This window comes from Pelodiscus sinensis, chromosome 1 (genome assembly GCF_052426305.1).
Source record: "Pelodiscus sinensis isolate ZL-2025 chromosome 1, ASM5242630v1, whole genome shotgun sequence".
NCBI classification, from domain to species: domain Eukaryota; kingdom Metazoa; phylum Chordata; order Testudines; family Trionychidae; genus Pelodiscus; species Pelodiscus sinensis.
In genome coordinates this window covers 196,792,833-196,817,931 of record NC_143052.1, presented here as the reverse complement: position 1 = coordinate 196,817,931, position 25,099 = coordinate 196,792,833, and the positions used below count along the sequence as shown (strand labels likewise).

Below are 25,099 nucleotides of genomic sequence, written 5' to 3'. Positions count from 1 at the left end.
CAGAGACAATTCCATGTACAGTTGCCATGACCCTGAAAGAGCTTCTTAAAGTCCCCAATATTCTATGAATTTGATATTTTAGACTTACCACCACCCATTATTTCCAAACTATATTAGCGGAAAAGAAATGGAAAGGGGTTGGTAGGTCATCTAGTCCAGTGTCTCTCAACCAGTGGTACAAGTACCCCAGACTCAAGAGAAGTCTGGGGGGTACGTCAACAACTGAAATTTGGAGAAAACTGAATTTTTGTTTTAGGTTTTACAGCTCTTTATTATTTTTGTACTTTTTACACCCAAAAATTTAATCGCCCACCCGGTTACGATTAAGTTGTTTAAACAAATGTGTCGCAAAGGTGGGAAAAAATTATGTGCGTCTGAAAACTGTAGGTACTGGGGGTACTTATAATTTATTTTATTTTGTTTTAAAAGGGTACTTTATTAAAAAAAGGTTGAGAAACACTGATCTAGTCCATCACCACCCAGTGTAGGATTGTTTCTTTCGCTGACTCTGGGTCAGCAAAACACTAAAAAATGTGTGCTTAATTCCCATTGACTTGAACCTACAGGTTTGCTTACTTGAGGCAATTTGAGCGTGTTTGATTCTAGCAGTATTGGTGAACAACCATGTTGCACTCTACATCAAAAGCACTACCCAGTAATCCCCATATTCATCATTCATATACAGTTATAGATAAATCATACAAAGTAGTAACAAACACTTCAGGAATGAAGATTGTTCATAACTCTGAACAAAACACTATGGTTGTTCTTTCAAAAGTTTACAAGTGAGCATTGACTTTTTCAATCTTTTTTAACCTTTCAATTTTTTAATTGCTTAAATTTAACAGTTTTGTAATGTACATATATTCTCTCTCTCTCTCCCCCCCCCCCCCCCCCCATGAGGTGTGGACAATCAGTCAAGTTTGTAACTTGGGTGTTTGTAACAGAGATTCTACTGTATCACATGAAAGGTTATGATCTACTGAAATGTGGATCATTAATGTGCATGAAGTTACCAGATTTTGTTGTATGGCTGTTATTGAAATATTGTGTAAATTTGGAGTAATCTACTGCTAAATATCCAGTGATAAGAATGGAGGTTGGCGACTGAAGAGGATCAGCAGGGGAGTTGTAAGCAAGGAATTTACAATTCTGTAAGAGTATTGTGTAAGCATCACACAATGGGCAATTGCTCAACTCTGAGATGCAGCAAAGCCCATCAGGATACATCTCAGCTAGTATTTTCCATATACCAAGCACCTAGAGCAGGCATGTCCAAAGTCCGGCCCGCGGGCCAATTGCGGCCCGTGTTCCAGTTTAATAAGGCCCCACAGGTAATTTGGCAATATCTATCTTTTATGGCCCCCAACGAATCCATATGTATTGAGATGAATACATTGTAAAATCTCAGTTAATGTCAGTTGGTCTAAATCAGTTATAAATATATTTGGACACAACATATATACTTGGTGTTATGTTCCTGTTCATATTTTTTGAACTTAAAAGTTGACAGACAACCTTTATTACCAATAATATGTAAGGAACATTGTAAAGTACATGACATATATTTCAGCTTCCTGGATTTTTTTTTTCATCTGGCCTTCAGATATGAAAGGCAGAGTGATTTAACACCTGTTTAGATTTGTCATCCATGTGACGAAATGAAAAGTATGCCGTTTGCAATAAACTTTGCATAAAATAGTTAATTTGCATTTAATTTTAATGGTTCAAAGAATGTCAGGCAAAATGGTCGGCCCTCACACATGTTCACTTCATCAAATCTGGCCCTCTTTGAAAAAAGTTTGGACACCCCTGACCAAGAGGGTATAAAACAAGGGACAATGGTATGGTGACCTTTCTCCTCTCCCACCCTACACTGGAAGCAACAAGAACACTGGGAAGACAAAGACTTGAATTGAGGAGAGTGGTCCCAGAGTTAAAGGGAGGCCTGCATATTAAACACTTACAACAACATCCAGTGTAGTGAGAAAAAACTGTTTGAGCCAAATATTGCTCAATCCAATAAGGTCTAGGATTTAGAATATATTTTTAGTAACTATCTCTGAGCTTTATGCCTACCACTTATGAGCACTTTAAATCTTTCTGTAGTTAATACATTTCTTATATTTTACCTAGAATAGTATATTTTACTTGAAGCGCTTGGGAAATCTCAGCACAGCCTACAAAGGCTTGTGTGCGTCTTCTTCATATCGAGGGAGGGGCAGAGTGGGCAATGAACTTGCACTGGTCAGGAGTCTCTCCAGGGCACGACTGTACAGTTTTGGGGTGCACGGTTGGTGGCTTGGGAGATTTGCTGGTGCCTTTCTGTGATTCATGACTAGCTCAGAGCATTCATGTGTTTTAGCAAGGTGTGGGGTGCCTCATGCTGTTGTACTGAGTGATACCAGTGCCTGGCGGGAATTGCTGCTTGTCGCTAGCAAAACAGAGACCCCCAGCTGAGGATGGAGAGTTACTGGGGCACAGCAGTACCCCAGTTATAGGCTGTACCTCAGAGACCCAATTACAAACAGCCATCCAGCAAGCAGATGTTAATGACAGGAATAGCAACCTTCCAATGCCGTAATTCCTCATTTAACACAGTAGATATGTTTCAGAAAATGATCGTGCTAAGTGAAAACATGTTATGCGGGGTCAATTTTTCCATTGAAAATAATAGAAAAGGTGGGGGTTGTGTTTGTGCTTGCGGCTCCAGCCTACACTACTTAGCAGCTGGGACCAGGACATAAGGTTGGGGGAGAAAGGAGACTGGGTTATAGCAGGGAGGGGAGGTGTTTGGCTCTGGGGAAGGAAAGGGAAGGACAGGGGAGGGGGCTTGCAGCCAGCACCTGGGTTTCCCTAGCTGGCCGGTCGCCGGCAGCTGCATGGGGCTTCCCCTGCCTCCTTGCAAAGTGACGGAGGTTTGCCGCTTGCCGCGCTATTCTACGACGACTCCTCCTTGCCGGATGCAAGGAGGCAGGGGAAGCCCTGCATAGTTGCCGGCAACCATCCAGCTGGGGAAACCCAGCCGCTAGCTGCAGGCGAAACCCAGCCCCCCCCCCCCCCCAGCAGACCAGGGAGACGCTGAGCAAAGCCGGGGAGCACACGGGCAGCGGGAGAGCCCAGATGCGCCGCGGCTGTCCCGCTGCTGGCGTCCTCCGAGGCTTTGCTCCCCGTCTCCCTGGTCTGCTGGTCTCTAGCAGACCAGCGGACCAGGGAGACACGGAGCAAAGCTGCGGAGGACCCAGGCGGCGGGACCGCGGTGCGTCTCGGTCCGCCGCCCACGTCTCCCTGGTCTGCTGGGGGGAGGGAGGGCGCAGCAGACCAAGCTTTTCTCGGGACGCCTGTGGTAGAGCAGCTGGGGCGCTGCCGGTTGGTCCCGCAGTGCCGCTCTGGGCGTTACTGGACCAACCCGGCAGCACACCAGCTGCTCTGCCTCAGGCGTCCCAATTCAGCCGCTGCTGAAACTGACCAGCGCTGACTACAGGAAGCCCGAGGCACAGTTGCTCTGCCCCGGGCTTCCTGGAATCAGCTACTGATCAGTTTCAGCAGCAGCTGACTTGGGGACGCCTGGGGTTCTTAAGTTGAATCTGTATGTAAGTCGGAACTGGCGTCCAGATTCAGCCTGTTGAAACTGATCAGCGGCTGATTCCAGGAAGCCCGGGGCAGAGAAACTCTGCCTCGGACTTCCTGTAGTCAGCCGCTGGTCAGTTTCAGCAGCGGCTGAATCTGGACACCAGTTCCGACTTACATACAAATTCAACTTAAGAACAAATCTACAGTCCCTATCTTGTACGTAACCCGGGGACTACCTGTACAGAATATCCACCATCAGCAATACTAGAAAAGAACTCTAGAGAAGACAGACGTGCATATAGTAGGGGAAGAGCTCCAGAGAGATATAAGTCTCTTTTGTGGATTTTGTTCAGGTAATACTGTCCTACAAACGGCAGAGACAGGTTGCAGGCTTCTGTGATTTTTTGGTAATTGTTCACAACCTGTCCCCAACTTCTACTAAAAATAGCCATGACAAAATCTTAACCTTTTTAATGAACCAAAACTGTTGTGTCAGATATCAAGGCTAAGAAGTGAACAACACATCAAGGAGGTGGCATAGTCCAACCTTTGGGGTTCTTAAAAGATTTTGCGTGGGACGGAGGGAGGGAGAGGGAGAGGGAGGGGGAAAGAAAGAAAGAAAGAAAAGGAGAACCAATGGAAATGACAGAGGCTACTGGAGAGAACTTCACCATCATGGCTGTCATACCCATCATTTCCTAGGACTTAAAGCTCCCTTAAAGGGGCAGTGCTTCATGGAGCCTGGGGTCAGCTCCTTGCAGTGCTGCTTTGAAATGCTGAGACAGCATTTCAAAGGGGCAGCGCCACACAGCTGATCCTGGCGCTGCCCCTTTGAAACTCTGCCACGGCATTTCCAAGTGGCAGTGACGCACGGAGTACGGGCTCCGGGCAACGCTGCTACTTTGAAGTATCCCCTTCCCCCACCTCCCCCCCTTTGCTGCCTCTATCTGATAAACTTAGCGGGGGGGAGGGGGGGGGGAAGAGAGAATTGACTAGTCAACTAGTCCATAAATCCTTAGGAGGAACCCACATGATATTGCCACCCCTAATGGCACCATTAACATTAGACAGTAACAGCAGCAACAACAGCAACTTTTCCAGCCTTAATCAACTAGCTACTTCTCTGTTCCCCAAAAGGACAGTTATTATTACCATATTTGATACCATCTGAGATTGTCAAACATCACATGTTTTTTCCTTCCAAAACCTGTCTATAGCTAAAGGGAAAGGGACGTTGATAAAAATCAAGCCATATTTAAAACTTGATATTTCAAATACTGTAACTTTCCTTTTCTGTATCTTTAATAAAATATTTTAATGGTTTGTTGTCATGGTGCTAGGTAGGCTGATGTCTTTGTATAACAAACCCCCAGACCTTCTTTAATACGGCTCAGTGCTGGATAGTAACTGGGTTAGCTTAACACATTTAGACGATTTATTTCATCTAAATTAAATATAACAGTTCTAGCAGCCTCCAGTCAAGGACCATTAGCTGCCAGTGCCAAAGGGCATATGTTGTGGGTTATTTGGAACAGGTAGATTTACAGAGGATACAGTCCTCATGGTACTTTTGGTATTACAGGATTCTGCAAAGCAGTATTGATTAATTCTTAAGGGGAAAAAAGGGAAGAGGGAGAAAAGGAGGCAAATAAGTGTAACTACCTAGTCAAAGAAAAATCAATACTTGTAATTTTAGTGAGGCAGTTTCACAGATATACATTATTATAATTTAAACAAAAAATTGACATAATTAGTATACATGTATAGAACCGAGTAATATGTGCATTGCAATAGGTAAGCATGCCAAATAAAGAATAGATAATCCCCATCCCAAATTAAAGGCAATGGTGAGAATAGCACATAAAAACAAATTACAATTCAAACAGATCGGTTGCTGTAACGGTAACACTTTGTAGAATAGGTACGTTTTCAGGACCGGACATGACTTTTGAACTCTGTTTTCCTGACATTTCAAACGGAACTTTGACCCATTGTTAATGTATGTACAGCTTTTCCTTTACAGACACGTTAGTAAGACCAAATGTCAAAGATGAAGTCCCAAACTGTAACACCTGTGCTCATGCAGACCGCATATCTACTTTCTGGTGCAATAATATAGCACTGCACTGCCATGCAAGAGAGCATAATTTGAAAGCAAGTTTTTATATTGCTCTCTTGTGAGAATTTAGCAATCCCCCACTGGCCCCAGGCTCCTTGCAGTGCTTCCGTTCTGAAATGTACAAGAGCCCCAGTGGAGACTCTCATACCTTTCAAAGTTGGAACGCTGCTGCTGCGCCCCTGCCCCCTCCCATGAAGCTGGGGTGAACCAGGTTTTAAGACAGCTCCCCTCAGAACCTCCTCCTCTTCCCTGCCTTGCTGCCTCTTTGTGATAAGTCTGCCTGGGGGAGGGAGGGAGAGTGACTAATCGACTAGTGTGTTGACTATCCGATCAGTCACTTACATCCCTATCCCAGGAATCACTACAGCTCTGTCACTCTTACAATTTAGATGGTAGCTCATTTGTGGGCATATATTTGCTTGCTTTAACCTGTAAATAACTCGCTTGTTTCTTTTCCTTAGGCTGAATCTCTTTACTGTTGCTTATGTTGGCATAACTTACCTTGCTCAGAGCAGTAAATAAATCACCCCAAGCATCAAACTATCCTGCCTTACGCGCTGATATCGACAGCACTGTGTTGGCAGAAGAGCTTCTCCCACTGACATAGTTTCTGCTGCTTGTGGGGGCAGGAGTAGTTAACCTACTAGAATATACACCAAGACAAGTTATTATAGAGCTGGCTACAAGCATTGTCTTTGGTATAGGATCTACGGTACCAAATGATCCGGGGGTAAGCAACCGGTCTCTTACAACTGGCAGCAATGTGTACAGTGTGTGGTTTTCGGTGCAACTGACTACTTACCACTAAGTTTATGTCGGTGACCAGGTACATGGGAGAGTTCAAGGGAGCGGTGTGTGACTCTATGGTAAGACTAATCAAGTGATACAGAAGCTGACATCTATCACTGGCTTGGTGAAATCTAACTGCAGAATACACCAACAGTTTGGGGTATCTGCCCTGTTTTGACAGCTGGCCCTGAAGCAAATGATCATAAGCCACTCCCAACGACATAACAGACACCCCACGAAACGGCGCTGACTATAGAAAATGGGACAACAATACTGACCTCCTTTGTGAACTGTTCTGAAATAAAGGAATGCAAAAGCTAAACATTAAATTATCACAGGAGCAAACAATGACAGGACAAGTGCTATCTTCACTGCCATGATTTCTTTTTTTATATGCAGCACTTAAGTTCTATGGTGATGGGTGTATTATAAAATGTAGATAACATACACAGGTTTCTTATAATCGCTGGTGGCCACAGGTTTGTTTCCCTGACTTCAAGTCCTCCCCCAGTTTCCCTGAATCAATCTTTAAACATATTTTATTCCAGATGTCCTTGATTAATTTTGTTGCACTTCAGGATAGTTGTTTCTTCTATTACAGGCCATCCTTGCTATAAGTCCAAGATAAGTCCAAGTTTTTTTAAACGTATAGAGAAACAACTTAAAGTGGGGAATTTTTTCCCCCCAGTTGACTTTCATTTGCACAAACTGGGGTGATTTGGAGTTTTTTGTTTGTTTGTTTTTTGCGCGATGTAAGAGTGGGTATTGGGAGGACTTATAACACATCAGTTCCTACAAGCGTCAATGACGTTAGTGCAGAATGGATGTATACTGGGGCAACTTACAAATTTTCCTTTATATTTTGCACAGTCCCAATCATCCTGCCTGAGGTACCCTTTAAATTTACTGCTTATATTCAGGGCTGAAACCTATCCCATGGAAGTCGAAACTACATATATATTACTCCCCCTATCTCTAGACTTTCAGTAAGCATTATTAAATGAAGCCACTGAAAAGGAAACATCTGTAGATTTATTGATGGATTTTAGTTATAGGTCTTTAAGTGGCTTTCAGTTGACAACAAAAAAGACTCCCAAAACACAGTTCTTCATAATGACTTATTAATGAGAATGAGAAGCAACTGATTATTAAGCTTCATGCATTGATCTTCCATAAGTAGACTTCACAGGTACAACATATTAATCATTTTCCTGTGAATTTATCAGGCCTCACATACTTTCATATTAACTTTATCTCAGGATTTTAAAATGTCACTCCATTTTGAAAACATTCTTTTTTATAAATGCCTCATATTTTAATCCTTTTTAAAAGATTTCATATTTGTTATTAATATGTATATGCACATATAATATATATACACATACACACTGTGCATAAACATTGCTCTGGGACTACCAAGTCAGGCTGGACTCAGTTATCATAAGGTTTCTGTAGAGAAGCAGCTGAGCAGAAGCAGCCTCAGGCTTTCATGAAGTTTCTGGCTCCTTGTGCCTTTGACTCCAGAGCTGGTGAGGACTGGTTCAAGAACTCCTGATAAAACAAGGGTTTCATTGGGACAATATAAAGGGCTTTTTTTGAGGAAGGGCTTTTGTGACTATCCAAACAAAAGACTATGGTGAGATGATAGCAGCAGGGGCTCTACCCAGAAACACCAGCACCACCCCCAGCCCTCCCCCACTGCCTGTCCTAAAGAGTAAGAGCAGCTAGCACCAGTCACCCTGACTAAACAGCAGCAGTGAACTCTCTTATGCCGGGTGCTTACCTGAACATCTGGCAAGGAAAACTAAGGCACCTCTAACTTCTGTGTGAATGCCCAGAATGGCCCTGGTTAGCTGACTTGGGCTTCCAGGGCTGTAAAAACACTGTTCAGAGCATAAACATTTGGGGGGGGGAAGGGTCCCAGAGCCCAGGCTGGAACCCAAGCTCAATTTTCTTAAGCTATATCTTGTGCACCTTCCAATATGAAGAGTAGGAAAGGGAAAGAGAAGACACTTTGGGTTTTGAAAACAAGAAAAAGCCCAAATGAATGTGTGGAATTTTCAAGTCTATTTGGATGCTGAGTAAAATTTTCTGAAGTGCCAGTGACTTAAGCAGGCTTAAAATAAACTTTGAAAATGGAATTTAGGTTTTCAACTTCCATTGTCTTTCAATGAGATTTATGGTCTTAAATTCTTAGGTAGTTTTTGAAAATGAAATTTAGGCTTCCAAGTCACATAGGAATTTTTTGAAAACATTGCTCTTCATTTAAATGTAATTTTATACAAAAGAGAATAATCTATCATTCAGTAAAAGATACAAAGAAAAATATCAAGGTGTACCCACTATCCATGAGCAGTATGAATCACTATATGGAAAAATTCCAGACCCAAGGATGAAATTATTTGAAAATTAGATTTGAAATTATCTTTTCCCAAGCTCTGGGAGGAAATTATCAGAATCAAAATTATGTCAATCTCTAAGTAAAAGGGCCCTTGTACATTTATTTTTTCCAACATCCTCTATTATATTTTTACTGTATTCTGAAACAGAAACATTTCTTCAGGCTGAGTTTACAGGTATTAGCAAATTTCTGCAAAATTTTCCAACTGGAAATACTTCTCCATTGATTCCACCCTCCACTCTCCAATATTTTATTATAATTGTTCACTCGTTAAAAATCGACATTTGCCAGCCAGCTTTCACCCATGATGTGTGTAGACAATTAGAACTAAACACACTTAATTCAAAAATAACTTCCTGTAGGCCACACAACATTTACAGTTTATTCAGAAATAAAGAAATTCCTTCTCCCACAGAGAAACCAGTTCTTTGTCATCTTAACTTTCTCACTCACAGACAAAAGACACCAACAGAGATTACATTGTTTAACAACCTCTTATTTACAAATCTTTTTGCATAATATCAATACTCTTGCTGAAATTGTGCTACCAGGGATTCCGAGGGGGGAAAAAAAAAAAAAATCAAACCAACAACACTAACTCAGTACAAATTGGCACAGGCAGTCCCCGGGCTACGTACAAGATAGGGACTGTAGGTTTGTTCTTAAGTTGAATCTGTATGTAAGTCGGAACTGGCGTCCAGATTCAGCCGCTGCTGAAACTGACCGCCAGTTCTGACTTACATACAGAATCAACTTAAGAACCCCAGGCGTCCCCAAGTCAGCTGCTGCTGAAACTGATCAGCAGCTGATTCCAGGAAGCCCGGGGCAGAGCAACTCTGCCTCGGGCTTCCTGTAGTCAGCGCTGGTCAGTTTCAGCAGAAGCTGACTTGGGGACGCCTGGGGCAGAGCAGCTGGGGTGCTGCTGGGTTGCGAGAAAGCCCCGTTTGTAAGCTGCTCCGGTTCCCCTGGTCTGCTGGAGACCATCTCCAGCAGACCAGGGGCACCGGGCGGGTTCCCGCGCTTCTGAGGCTTTGCCAGAGCAAAGCCTCAGAAGCGCGGGGAACCGCCGCTGCTGCCGCTTCAGTCCCGGTGCCTGTGGTCTGCTGGGGACCGTCCCCAGCAGACCACAGGCACCGGGACTGAAGCCGCGGCCGCGGTGGGTTCCCGCGCTTCTGAGGTTTTGCTCTGGCAAAGCCTCAGAAGCGCAGGAACCCGCCCGGTGCCCCTGGTCTGCTGAAGACAGTCTCTCGCGCCCCGGAGCTCGCAGGTAGCAATCCGCCACCTTGACCTCCGGGGCGAGAAAGCCCCGTTCGTAAGTGCGGATCCGACATAAGTCGGATCCGCGTAAGTCGGGGACTGCCTGCATTCCGTTTGCTTTCCAAAGCATAAACTTGCAACACATACACCTCCCTACCCCTTTTCAGCCACAAATACTGATTCATACCCCTACAGACACAATGGCAAACGGTGTTATATATCTAGGGCTTTGTCTGGACTTCTACAATGAAAGCAGAGCACTTTAAAGCAGCATGCTCTAAAGTGAAAGTATGACCAAAACAAGAGAGCTGAGAGAGAGGTCTCCCAGGGCTCTAGGTAAACCATGTTAGAGAACACTGTAACCTGCCCCAACACTCATTAATAGATCTCAAAGTCACCCTTTTCTTTCAAGCCAATTCCACAAGCCAAATACACAGGAAAGCCTTGGAACATAACTTCATTTACAGGTTTGGGATCCATCACAAAGGTATGAACAAAGACATTACCTGGCTAGCACACTACCGTCCACATCCTAATGACTGAGCCAACCAAATAACAGGTACTTCAAGAAGATGCAAATTGTTTTTATCAGCTTCATGTAACATGAACACTAATTGACTTCTCCCTCCCCCTCCCCCCCCCTTGTTTCCCTTCCTTCTCTCCCTCCCACCCATCCCCTACTATTTATTTTGGAACTGGGCCTTTAATACTCCATTATTCTAAAGAAGTAGGTTGTGCCCACAAAAGCTTGTGATACCATCCGCATGTTTTGTTAGTCTTTAAGGTGCTGCTAGCCCAGTGGTCTCCAACCTTTTTACACCCAAGATCACTTTTTAAAAGTCAGAACAAACCAAGATCTACTGCCACATCCGTCCCCAAGACTCTATCCCTTCCTTGAAGCCCCGCCCTCTCTATTCTCCTCCTCTCCATCACTTACTATCCCCAGCCCTTATACACTCTACACTGCCACTTTTTTTCGATTCTTCTATAGGAAGAAGTTTTTCCAATATTTGGTCTGTCTAGACTGGACCAAATGTCAGAAAAACCCTCTTTTGGAAGCCCCCTTATTCCTCGTGGAATGAGCAATACAGGGGTTACCGAAAGAGCTTGTTTGCTCTTCCACTAAAAAAAGTGGAAATACAAACACCTCCCTGGATGCGGAAGAGTTTTTTGCAGGATCTCTCTGGAATCCTGGAAAAACTCCTGCAGTCTAGCCGTACCCTCACTGGGTTGATACAGGATGTGTGGGCTCTGGGGTGGGAACGAGGGACTTGGGTGTGGGAAGGGGTGAAGGAGGAGGTGGAGAAGGGGACGCTGGCTCGGAGAGGGGGCTCCAGGCTGGGGAGTGTTGGGGTCAGATGGAGGGTTGGGGTACTAAGCAAGCCACGGGCTTGTGGATGTGAGGGTGCAAGTATTTGGGTTGGGGTATGTGAGAGGCTCAGGGCAGTGGGGGTCCTGTGTATAATAGGCTCAGATCTAGGGTCTGTGTGTGTGTGTGTGTGTGTGTGTGTGTGTGTGTGTGTGTGCGCGCGCGCGCGCGCGCAGGAGTGTTATGATGCTGCAGCCAGATGGGGGCTTGACCCCAGTTGGGGGTTTGTTGGCCAGGCTTCATTTTTAAATAAAATACGATGTCAAATACAAAATGTTTCTACATTGTCTTTATTTATGAGAAGGGCAGGGAATCTGTTTTGAGTCAGGGGTCACTGACCCACAGAAAGGTCAGTTGGGGGCCACACTAGTGAGATGCAAAAAAAATAACTCTTCCAAAAAAAACCCCAAGCCTCACTAAATGTGGCCCCAACTGTGCTGGTGGGAGCAGGGGACAGAGTGCCAGTGGGAGGCAGGGAAGAGAGGGCAGGGTGCTGGGGAGACAGGGGACAGGGTATTGCTGGGGTAAGGGGGCAGGGGATCCCCCACACCCGCCTCCTCCCGGGACTTCCCCCTCTCCCCCACAGAGGAGGGAAGTCCTGGTGTGCGCCTCCTCACCACAAGTTCCCAGCACGCCAAAGACCTGGGGGAGGGGAGCAGCCAGCGCACTTCCGGAACCCCCAGAAGTGGCACGCAGCTGCAGGACTTCCATCTACCCCGCAGGAAGCCGGCACTACCTCCACTGTCGCTGGAAGTAGGGCTTCTTGGGGTTGGGGAGAAATGGGGGGCCCTGAATGCTTTGCGATTAACTGGTCGATCACGATTGATGGGTTGGTGACCACGGTGCCTGACCATTCGTTGTTTAAGTTCTTCCAGTTACAGACTAACTTGGCTACCCCTCTGAAGCTTTAGTCCATGAGGAGAGTAAGTAACAGTGCTATAGTCTGGTTTACACTAACACTTTACAGTAACAGTGCTGTAACTTGCTGCATTTGGAAATGGGCGTGTTTTTCACACCTATGAGCCAGAAAACTGCAATGTAGACTAAGCCCAATTTAATTTCAAGATCCCATGAAGATCTGAGACCTGTATTGCCAGGTGATCTTAATGGAACTGAAAAGATAACATGAAATAACAATGTTATACTTTTAGAACACATTATCTAGGATCACTACGTCTCCTCTCCCTTCTAAAAGCTTGATGACAGACATCCTCCCCCGCCGTACTGTTTGTGCATCAAATTGTAATAATAAGGAGAAAAAACAATGACTCAAATATAAAAATGAAAATTTGTCAGAACAGTTCTTTTATACCAAGAATAGAATTTGACAAAGTAGTGCTGACGCATCTTCAATTCCTCACTGGACTTACAGATCCTCTCTCCATTTTTTTAAATGTATTTGACCTCATTTCTACTGGCTCAAAGAAAAAACTCCAGCATAAGAGAGGGCTACAAATGACCAAGACTTTTCATTTCTAACTTGTCACTTGAAATTCCTGTTAGGGAAACATTCTGATATAGTTTTTCTCTCTTTCCTAAAACTATAGGGAAAAAAAACCTTTCACTTTGTGTGTAACATGATTCTACTACCTCTAACAACAGGTCCCTGATTTATTATACTGTAATGGGTCTGGGACAGCAAGATGGCCTCCCTCTGACCCAGAAGAAGAAGGGCCTTCTAAGACCCTTTGTGGGCGGGTCCAACCTCCCCATACCCCACCCAGAGGAAGCCGGAAGCAGGGGTATAAGAGTTCAGAGCTCAGCTGGAGCCTGGCGGCCGAACAGGCCAGACACCCGGCCTCAGCTTCCACAACAAAGGGCCCAGCCACGCTGTGCCTGACAGGAGGACTGGGTTGGGCTGCCAGGACCCCTGACAACTTACCCAGGCCATGGAGACTACTGCCACGACCCAAGGACTTGCCAAAAGAACCCCCATCAGGCTCCAACAACTGGACCGGTCCCCTTGGGCCCCTGCTGGAGCTGGAACCAATGGACACGCTGCCAGCACTTCCATCCCTGGCTGAACCTGCGACACAGCACCTGAGCCAGGTAGGTCTCCAGGGCGAACTGGGAAGTGGCCTAGGAATCGCCGACCCCAGGGCAGTTGATGAGATGGAAATCAGGTGGGCAGCGTGTTGCAGGCCGGATTCCTGCCGACCCCGTAGCCGCCGCACCACCACTGTCAGTTCCCCCTGTGGAGGCAAAACCTCTGTGCTTGTCGGTTCTCTGCAATCTAGGAGACCCAACCCCCACCCAAATGGGACTCAGCCGGACCCCTGAATTGTTAAACCCTCCCCTTGTAAAAAGTTGGCTTTCTGCCCTGCCCTGGCCCAGGGCTGGGCCTGATAAACTGCTTAGTTATAGACTTGTGACATGGCAATTGTCCTTTAATGGACAATAACAAGAGCCAGCGCTGCCTCCCGCTGACCTGGGCCTTTACACAGACACTAAAACACTTTCCCTCTGGTGACTTATTCACTTGATTTCTGAAATGATAGGTACAAGCAGATACACCAACATATCCTTCATATTTGGACCAACATATCTACCTCTGGGTACCAGTATTCACAGTATTCTCTTTTGTTGCTGTATGTTGGAATATACAAATGGCCCACCAGATGCAAATGACAGTTTTCCCAACATATACTCAATATGAAAATTCATCTAGGGACAAAAATCCATCTGCTCTCTCTCCAAACACCTTCTGACACCACCCGTTTTGTGAATAATCACAGGAATAAAAAAGAAATAATCAAACCAATTCCAACCTAATAACAAAGGTAGACTTTATTGAAGCAGTACAACAGAGTCCTTATGCTTACAAGTCAGCATTTCTATTTCTATCAAAGTTTTTAATACTGACTTCATTGCGGTCACATTTTTCCCTGTCTTCAGTCCTTTGGCATACTCAGACAAAGCTGATATTGATTGGAAACCTGCCTTTGGAAGCACTTGGAAAGCAAGCTTCTTGTGTGTACCACAGTAAGTTTTCTAGTCTTAAGAAGCAGCAGCAAGGACAACAGAGAGGAGCACATAATGAATGTTTCCTTCTACAATTGCAATAAGCCATGTAGCTTGGATCACCAGGATTCAAATGTGGGCTGATATAAGCAGGCAAACAATGGCATCAGACAATAGCAGTACTTCATGATATATCCACACTAATAGGCTATTTCATAGAATCATAAAACACTAGAACTGGAAGAGACTTTGAGAGGTCTTCAAGTCCAGTCCCCTGTCTCATGGCAGGACCAAGCACCATCTGGACCATCCCTGATAGATGTCTATCTAACCTGCACTTAAATATCTCCAGAGATGGAGATTCCCCAACCTCCCTAGGCATTTATTCCAGTTTTAACCACCCTGACAGAAAGTTTTTCCTAATGTCCAACCTAAACCTCCCTTGCTGCAGTTTAAACCCATTGCTTCTTATCCTATCATCAGAGGCGAAGGAGAACAGCACCCCTGCTTTCATGCTGGATTGTATTCATGTCCAGAAATACAGAAAGATCTTGGCCCACACGCAGTGGGGAAAGAAGCGCTCCCAAATCAACTATGGCTGGCCACTGGGACACGCTCTTACTCAACATGCAGAACAGCAGGAAGATGGCAAGTAAAGAGAAATGATGATTAGGAGCCAAGAGAGGAAAGAAACAGCAAGGAACAGAGATGGGTAAGGTGCATAAGTGAGGGCCAGAAAGAAGGGAAGGATGCAAGGAAACGAGAAGGAGAAAAAACAATATGAGGATAGACTGGAAAGTAGAGAAGAGAAGAGAAAGATTGAGAAGTTCCAGAACTTCACTGTGATCTAAAGAACTAAAGTGATTTTTGAATGTATTAATAGGAATATCAAATAGGGAGATTATATTACTAGATTATTTGGTACTGGTGCAACTGGTACTAGAATAGCATGTCCAGTTCCAGTGATGGGAGTGCAAGAGGGTTGTTGATAAACTGCAGAGTTTTCAGAGAAGAGCCATAGAAATGTTTAAAGGACTGGAAAATATGCCTTACAGTAAGTACAAGACACAAGGAGCTCAATCTATTTAATCTACCACAGAGAAGAAAAAGGGGTAAGTGATCACAGTCTATGAGCTGGTGTGACTGAGGGCTCTTCAATCTAGCAGACAAATTTAAACTAGAAATCCAGACTAACAATGAGACACAATCTTTAGGAGAAAAGGTAATTAAACACTGGAACACCTTACCGAGGTTTGTGGTAGATTCTCCATCACTTGACATTTTAAAATCAAGATTGGATTTTTTTTTAAAGGAAAAAAAAAGATATGCTCTAATTAAACCATAAATATTGGACTTTAAGCAGTAATTAATTCAGGGAAGTTCTGTGACCTGTATTACACAGGAAGTCATACTAGATGATCACAATGGTACCTCTGGACTTAAAAATCTATGAAAGACAGGGAAGGGGGAGGAACATGAGAGGGGAGGGAAGTGACAGAAGAAAGGGTGAATGGGGATAAATACTAGAAACTATAGACCAGTGGTCCCCAACGCGGTGCCCGCGGGCACCATGGCGCCCGCCGACAACCTGGGCCGGCCCCGCCCCCGGCGCGGGAGGCGCTGGCCCCAGGCGCGCAACACACACCGGCGCTGGGTGCGCGGCGCTCGGGTGGCCCCAGCTCCGGGGGCAATTTGGGCGCGCGGTGCTCGAGCGGCGCCAGTGCCGGCCCCAGGTGCGTGGCTCGGGCGGCAGCGCTGGCCCTGGGCCCACGGCGCTCGGGCAGCCCCGGCCCTAGGGCACACACCGGCGCCAGGTGCAAGGGCATCCAAGTCCCCTGGCGTGCCACCGGACGCGCGGCCCCACCTCCCGGGCGCCCGGCGCGTGAGTGGCCCCACCTCCCGGGCGCCCGGGAGCCTCTAAAGGTTGGGGACCACTGAGATAGACTGATACAAAAATGAAAATAGGAAGTGTTGAGGAGAAACTAAGAAGACGCAACCATTAAAATTTCTTTCAATTGGTTACTTTTTTACATTACATTTTTCTTTAATGGTAGCAGAGAAAGAAAGCTTAAAGAAGCAGGAGAAAAATCTAGTTTAAGCAGAAGCAGGAGGTGAGAAATAAATTTTGGTCTGATCATGTATTTTGAGGGAGTAATGGGAAAGAGAAAAAGTGTCCTCTGGCTGATTTTTATATTTCCAGTTTGCAAAAGAAACTGTAGGTCCAGTTTGCTAGGCAAAGCACAGGCCTTGAACTGTATTTGCAGTATGTCAACAATTCCATTTTCACAAGACAGATTTTGTAGACTATTAAAAAAATGAAAAGGATCCAAGATATGGTGTATACAGCAGACTAACTCATTCACGAGATCAATCCTGAGAACCAGAACCCTCTAAACTTGTAGGCGTCTGACTTTTAACGTAACTACATTCCTCCAAACACTGCCATGATCAATTTTGTATTCATTTATTTTGTTGTTTCAAGCTGCATAATAAAGTGCAACCCAGAAACTTTATCTGGATACCAGCTATACAAGAATCAGATGCGGCAGGAAATGAGATCTATGTAAAAGAAATACGATACCAACACACACACCCACACACAGGCCAAAAGGTGCAAACTCCATGAAACAATGGAACTGCCGCCGTATTTCTGATATTGATTCCTTCAAGTTTGACAACTGCTTCATTAGAGCAGTTATGTGTTTGATTTAATATCGTTATAACCAGATCTTAAAGTGTGCCTCATGTCTGCATAAAGGTGAAACTTAAGAAAACAATGCAAAACCAAGCTTGCTGTATCCACCAAATCAGATCAATAGCAACAGTCTGCTTTAAAAGTTCTAATTTCCAGGCCTATCACTAACAGCAAATAGCATGTAACTCAGAACAAATTAAGGAAGGTAAATTTAGTTAAAAAATAAAGCACCCCCAGCTGAGTCTTGTATAGTAACTTTCTTTAAGAGGGATGGGAAGAGAAAGACATCCCTTATCAGCTTAATGCTGCACAAAAAATTAGGTTTACAGAATCTTTCAAAAAAGGTGTCTAGACCGCAGTTTCACTTTCAAGATAGCGTTTTTTGAAAGAATGCGGTGACACGATTATGCAAATGAAGCACGGGAAATTCAAATCCCGGCTTCATTTGCAATTTCGGTATGTCTAATTTACATCCCTCTTTAAAAGAGGGATGTAGTTTAGACATACTCAGAGATGATGGCAAACATGGCGAAGAGTCTTAGTCTCTCTCAAACAGCCTTTGCACATACTGTACCTCGCAAGAGACTTGTGCATTGGCACAAGTTGTATGCTTATGTATTATCTCATTAGGACCTTACAATACACACCTTCATGACCAAGATATTTATTTTTGGAGTTCAGGTGCCTGTAAGCAGAACAATATCTTTTGACCAACATACTAAATATTGATTAAGGTGACAGAAGGATGGGGGAGGGAGAGCAATGCATGTGCAGGGAGAAGAGGAGATATATTCCTCTAGGAACTAAATACGTACAGGCAGTCCCCGGGTTATGTACAAGATAGGGACTGAGGGTTTGTTCTTAAGTTGAATTTGTATGTAAGTCGGAACTGGTACATATTGTAGGGGAAACTCTAGCCAAACATTTCTCCAGAGCTCAGTTTTACTCTCCCACACCTCACTTCTCAGTCCTTTATTCTCAAGCTGAGGTGTCTGCTGAGAAAAGCCGCTCCGCGTCTCCCTGGTCTGCTGGGGTGGGGGGGCGCTAGCTTCGCATCTCCCTGGTCTGCTGGGGGGAAGCAGCTAGTGAGGGGTTGCCTCACCCCCGTTTGTAAGTAGGGATCCGATGTAAATCGGATCCATGTAACCCGGGGACTGCCTGTATAACACATGACCGCTTGCCTTTGGGTGCCTTCCAAGGATACAAATACTTTATCTTCAGAGACAACATTGTGACAAGTTAAGTGTCATCTTGAGCAGGGCTGGTTGCTACAAGTATGTATGTAGCGAGGATACAGACACATAGGCATACATATAAACAGTGATTCTTTTCCTATTTAAGCTTTTGGGTGCATCTTAAGTGTCTATTTACTTCTAAATTCTGTCACCAATACTCCCTTTTCTTCTGCCATACATTTTGACACACTGGAAGACAGAAGAAAAAGAATATACAATGTTATTTTATCATTCTCTCGTTTTTCTTCCATTGTGTCCCCTACCTTCTTTTAAGTTTGCCTTCACTTCACTCATGCTTGTGATTTTTTGGGGTCCACCCAGATTAGTAAGAAGCTCTGTCACCACCTGCCCTGTATCTATAGGGACCTTTGAGATGTGTAGCTATGGCAGTGGTCCCCAACCTTTAGAGGCTCCCGGACGCCCGGGAGGTGGGACCACTCACAGGCCGGGTGCTCAGGAGGTGGGGCCACTCACGCGTCGGGCGCCCAGGAGGTGGGGCCACGCATCCGGGGGCACGCCAGGGGACTTGGATGCCCTTGCACCCGGCACCGGTGTGTGCCCTAGGGCCGGGGCCGCCCAAGCGCCTTGTGCCGTGAACCCGGGGCCGGCGCTGCCACCCGAGCCACGCGCCTGGGCCCGGCACTGGCGCCACTCGAGCACCGCGTGCCCGAATGTGCCCTGGGGCCGGGGCCACCCGAGCGCCGCGCACCCAGCGCTGGTGCATGTCGCGCGCCTGGGGCCGGCGCCTCCCATGCACCGGGGGCGGGGCCAGCCCAGGTTGTCAGTGGGCACACACAAATGCCCCGGCGGGTGCCATGGCGCCCGCGGGCACCGCGTTGGGGACCACTGAGCTATGGTATAATTCTTTGACACCAGTAGCCTGCCCACAAGGCCAAGCATAAAAACTCATCTTCATTCTCACCCATCTAGCTACTCTATGCAGGGTGATCCCAACAACCCTTCCAGCCCCCCTCCCCTCCCTCATTCTCCCCAAATATATCCTCCCTGAGATCTTAGTTACCAGACACTCAGCCAGTTCCCTTCTGATTCATCAATTCCACATTGAGTGAAAAAGTCCCCCCCTCCCCCGGTTTATTAGCTAATACCCACTCCACACAGTTTGCACTTCAGAGACCTGTTTGGAATATAAACAAACAAGTTCCATGAACAGGAAATAACCCACGAATTCAAAGATGAACTAGTAATGGAAAGCAAACATACACAAGTTACACAGGAAATACACATAGTACATAACCTCAGGCTTCACATTTTCATGTTAAATACATTTCCTTTCCTAATAAAAGTTACCTGTTGCTGTAAAAGATTCTCCACATACCTACTAACCATACGAGGAATCCAGCATTCATAGGCAGCCTCCCCCTGGAGAATTTCCCCCCTTTCTGGATAAAAAATTTCAGGGTCAAGCCTGTTTTTAAAAGACTTTAAGGCTTTTTCCTCTCTCCTTCTCCCCCACTCTTAGTCCCCCCCTCCCCCTCCAGTCTACAGTGACTCCTGGTTAGTGGGGGGGGGGGGAGAAGAGGGGGGAACTCCTTCCTTACATGACAGCTGGAGAGCCAAGATGTTCTTTTGAATTTTGGGTTGTTTCCATATCTTTCCCATTAGCTCTCATGGCCTCCTATTGTATTTAGCCAGGCTGGACAAGAGAAAGTTACTTGAAGCCTGTTTCATGTAAACAACTGGTTTGGGATGTGCCTCTGCCTGCCTGATTGCTCACCATCCTGCTAGGAGGTGGAGCTGTAGATAAAGTTCAGATTAGGAACACAGTTTTCTATATACAAAAATACATAAATGTAGCTGTATCTCATAATGATTACTAAGTTTAGAATATTATAAGCTTTCACAAAACACCTTACTCAAAATATATTTAAAATAAAATAGCATAGCATGCAATCAACTTGGACTATTTATTTGGGGGGTGGTAATTATTCTGTTCTCTTCTTGGGGTGTCTCTCCTTCCTTCTCCCCTACAGTTTCTACTCCCCTGCTCACAAGAAAAATACACCGCACTTTCCACTATATAGATCGAGCATTTTCCTGTCCCTTTTACCATTACAAAGGATACCACAGAGTTAGGGGGGAAAAAAGTTGACTTGACCAAGGCAAGTCAGAATCTTGAAGTCAATAGGGCTTAAGCGCTTAGCTGATCTTAAACTTCCAGGAGCGTGAAAGCACAGGTCTTTTTCACCAGGGAATGGGATAGCAGCCCTTAGCTATGTATGTACTGACTAATTTTCATCAGAAATTTTCAGAGCCTGGAACCCATTATTTATAGTTTGAGATTTGTTTATCTAGTCATATAACATTTATTATGCAATTATTGTACAGCATCCCACCTCTTTTCTAGAGAAAGCTTTTTAAAAAGTTACTAGGAGATGGAGAGCAGCAAAAATAAAATAAAACCCCACCACATATATCAGTTCCTTCCTTTTTGCCAGTATCCTATATGTATATGCTTTTTGTGGCTGCATAATTATGCTGGAGCATAATAGCCATACTGGGTCAGACCAAAGTACCATCTGGCCCAGTATTCTGTCTTCCGACAGTGGCCAATGTCAGGTGCTCCAGAGGGAATGAACAGAATCAGCAAGTGATTCACCCCTGTTGCCTATTCCCAGCTTGTGGCAAACAGATATTAAGGACACCATCCCTGCTTACTCTAAATCTAATGCAATACGCAGCCCCCTCTTACAATAAATGGAAGCACACTATATGAATGGTATAATGCAGGCTGGCCTGCATTTTTAAGAATACTGTTGAAAATACACACTTTAGAGCAGTGGTCTCCAACCTTTTTACACCCAAGATCACTTTTTAAGTCTCAGAACAGGCGAAGATCTATCGCCCTGCCCCTTCTTTGAAGCCCCGCCCTCTCTATTCTCCTGTCCATCACTTGCTGAAAGCCACAGTCAGCTTGCTGGGGTGTTTCAGCTCTCCCAGCTCCCACCATTCCTCGCAGCTACTCACCTGTGTTGCTACTCACCGAGCAACTGCTCCTCAAATGAGAAAATCAAATGTAAATGTACTGCGCAGGCGCGCAGTTCAGAGAGAGCTCAAGAGCTACTCTTAGAGCCCCTGAGATCTACCGGTAGCTGGTGATCTACTGGTTGGTGACCACGGCTTTAGAGAATCTGCTTTGGGAATTACTCATTCTAAATTAATGGCACAATATTACCAACACGTACACATATGCTTAAAGTTAAACATAAGCAGTCCCACTGACTTCAACACACATGTATTTATTGTAACTAGGGTTGCCAGGTGTCGAGTTTTGAACCAGACAGGCCAGTATTTGAGCTTTCTGTTCGGGAAACAAATCGAGAAAATATAAGTGTCTGGTATTTTCTAAATAAGATGTAATGTAGATTGTGATATGTCAAGTGTGTCTGGTATTTTTGTTGAAACCACCTGGCAACTCTAATTGTAAGATTTACAACTGGACATATCAATGTAAGTGTGATCTTTAAAAAATTATAACAATTTTTTGTGGGACCCAGGCCATGCACCATACTATTAGTATATACATCTTATAATAAGCATTGGTTTGGAAAAAGTTTTTGTAAAGTACTTTTCAATTATATATCATTCATATCAATATGTACTTCCAGGAGACAACTCAAGGTTTTAAGTGCCTGCTCAATCTTGAGAAGTTTTTAAGACAAAAGACAGTTTAAAAAAGTTGTACTTTAGAGACTTAAAAATTCCAACTAATATGTAGTGTCACTTAGGGAAGTAAAAGAGTAGTCGAATAGTCGACTACATAATAAGCCTAGGCTTATCAGATAGTCGAGTCAACTACTCGCATCTCCCCACCCTTGCTGCCTCTATATCAGAGGCAGGCGGGGGAAGTGGGGAGCAGGAGCTGGTGCCGGGGGGAGGAGGGGAAACCGGCTTAAGGGCAGGGGAGGCAGAGGCACAGTGGCCTTGCCTTTTAAATATAGTAAGAGCCACCCGGCACTTACTACATTTCAATGGCAGAGCCACAGCGGTCAGGACCCAGCATGAGCCGGGACTGAAGTAGGTCCTGGACCTACTCCTGCTGTGGCTCTGCTGTTTAAATGTAGTAGGAGTTGAGCTCCCTACAGGCCTGGCTCCTACTACATTTAAACTGCAAAGCCGTAGCAGCCCCTTATCGACTAATCGTGTGCTTGATACAAATTGTATCGAATCTTTGATTACTCATTTACTCAATACTTAATATACTTAGTGTCACTACATCCTGAAAATACAGATCAAACAGGCACCACACTGCTGGCCTGAAAATGGGGTCTGCCTAATCTCAGTTACTCCGCGTACATCTACAACAAAACACTCCTAACATGAACATGGCTATCCTGGGTCAGATGACTTGGACTGCTGGGGCTCTGGCTGCAGGGCAAAAATTGCAGCGTAGACATTGGAGCTCAGGCTAGAGCATGAACTTTGAAATCCTGTGAGGGAAGTGGGTTTCCGAAGGCAGGCTCCAGCCCACATGCCTCCTCTTCATTTTTTAGCCCCACAAACTGAAGCCCACAAATCCAAGTCAACTGGCATGGGCTCAGATTCACTGCTGCAGATTTTTTTTATTGCTGTGTACATTAGGGATGTAAAATTCCAGTTAATCAGTTAAATGTTAGGTTGACTCAGCCCACAAGGCTCTCACCCCAAGCTCGCTGGCTCTGCCAGATCCTGAGTCCCAGTCCCTACTTGCTCCCCAAGGGCATGGGCTCCTCCAGACGTCAGAGCAGCCAGGTCCATTCTGGACAAGAGTGGCCCCTGTCAGTGGTGGGCCCCCTATGGGGCTGCAGCAGCCTCATGCCCACAGCAGGTGGAGAGCTGCTCCAGCCCCCACCAGTTAACTGGAACAGGTAAGCATTATCCGTTTAGGATGATTGATGCTTACCAGTTAACCTTTCACATCCCTAGTGTAGACATACCCTTGGTATGATGAAGACTGATCTCACTGCACTCCAGCATTTTCACAATGCAGTGAAGGAAGTAGCTTGCTCTTCATAAAGAATACATTTCTGACTTTTGGGATATTTCACATGTAAGCCAGTGAACCAAACTGACAGAAGGCTAACCAAACTCAGCCACAGGAAGGACCAGACTAGTGAATACCAAGAGAACTTTGAAACCCCTAAATGGATAGAAGGTTCACATGTATACCTCTTGTCAACCCCACAAGCTCTTATTTTGTGAGATTCACATTTTTCTCTGGAAAGCCAACTTATAGTTTCAAAAACCTAGACATCAAACACATCAAATCCTATGTTCAAGACTCATCAGAACTGTTCTTACAGTTTTTATTAAAATACAAAATATTAAATACGTACAATTTGGAGGAGGAGGAGGAGACGGTTGTGCCTACCTATGACTTTTATTCCTTTCACTAAAGCCACCAAATCTTTTCCCAAAGGCTATGTACATAGTTCAGTCATGATAATTGTATACACTTTTACAAAGCAGCACTTACTTTTGATAATAACACTTGATAAGGAAAGTAACCCAAAGCCTGGTTTCATAGTTTGAAGTCTCATTAAAAATTACTATTTTCACAGGATATCTTTTACAGGCTGTCTTTTACATGTGCTTTTTATTAAGTTTATCTGTAGATTGGCTGGTATGGATTTTTGAAATACTTCTCCGTCAATCAACTGGCTCAAACGTCTGCAATACAGCTAGTCTAGAGAAAGCCCAACTTCACTCAAAAAGACATGCTACAGTTTCACAGTTGACTCGTTTTCACAAAAGCTATTTCATTAAGATTGTCACACAATTCATTCTGTAATCAATATTCCATTAAATAAGTACAGGCAGTCCCCGAATTACGCGGATCCGACTTATGTCGGATCCGCACTTATGAGCGGGGCTTTCTCGCCCCGGAGGTCGAGGTGGCGGATTGCTGCCTGCGAGCTCTGGGGCGAGAAAGCCCCGTTGGTAAGCTGCTCCAGCAGACCAGGGGCACCGGGACTGAAGCCGCAGCCGCGGCGGGGTCCCGCACCTCTGAGACTTTGCCAGAGCAAAGGCGCAGCACCCCGCTGCCGCTGCGGCTCTGCTCCCCATGTCCCTGGTCTGCTGGGGGGGGGGGGGGCGCAGCTAGTGTGCCCCCCCCCCCCAGCAGACCAGGCTTTTGTTGTGGACCCTGGGGCAGAGCAGCTGGGGCGCTGCCGATTGGTCCTGCAGCGCCACTCTGGGCACTACTGGACCAACCCGGCAGCACCCCAGCTGCTCTGCCCCAGGTCCTGATTCAGCCACTGCTGGTCAGTTTCAGCAGTGGCTGAATCAGGACGCCTGGGGCAGAGCAGCTGGGGTGCTGCTGGGTTGGTCCAGTAGCGCCAAGGAGCGAGGAGCGGTGCTACTGGAGCAACCCAGCAGCACCCCAGCTGCTCTGCCCCAGGCGTCCCCAAGTCAGCCACTGCTGAAACTGACCAGCGCTGACTACAGGAAGCCCAAGGCAGAGTTGCTCTGCCCCAGGCTTCCTGGAATCAGCCGCTGATCAGTTTCAGCAGCAGCTGACTTGGGGACACTTGGGGTTCTTAAGTTGAATCTGTATGCAAGTCAGAACTGGCGGTCAGTTTCAGCAGCGGCTGAATCTGAACGCCAGTTCCGACTTACATACAGATTCAACTTAAGAACAAACCTACAGTCCCTATCTTGTACGTAACCCGGGGACTGCCTGTATATCCATCTTTTTTTAAGA

General features: G+C 45.4%; 1 protein-coding gene across 4 annotated transcripts in view; it reads right to left on the bottom strand.

Annotated features, from left to right (window-relative positions):
- The window catches only part of AGPAT3 (1-acylglycerol-3-phosphate O-acyltransferase 3), a 140,132-nt gene that overhangs the window by 96,059 nt on the left and 18,974 nt on the right, over nt 1-25,099 (bottom strand). Inside the window, exon 1 of one of the 4 annotated variants that reach the window (XM_006137886.5) lies at nt 19,959-20,307. The exons of the other annotated variants lie outside the window; for them this stretch is intronic. The gene's annotated coding sequence lies outside the window, so the exon portion shown is untranslated. Of the gene's footprint in view, nt 1-19,958; nt 20,308-25,099 lie in introns of those variants that run through there. 4 annotated transcript variants of the gene reach the window in all.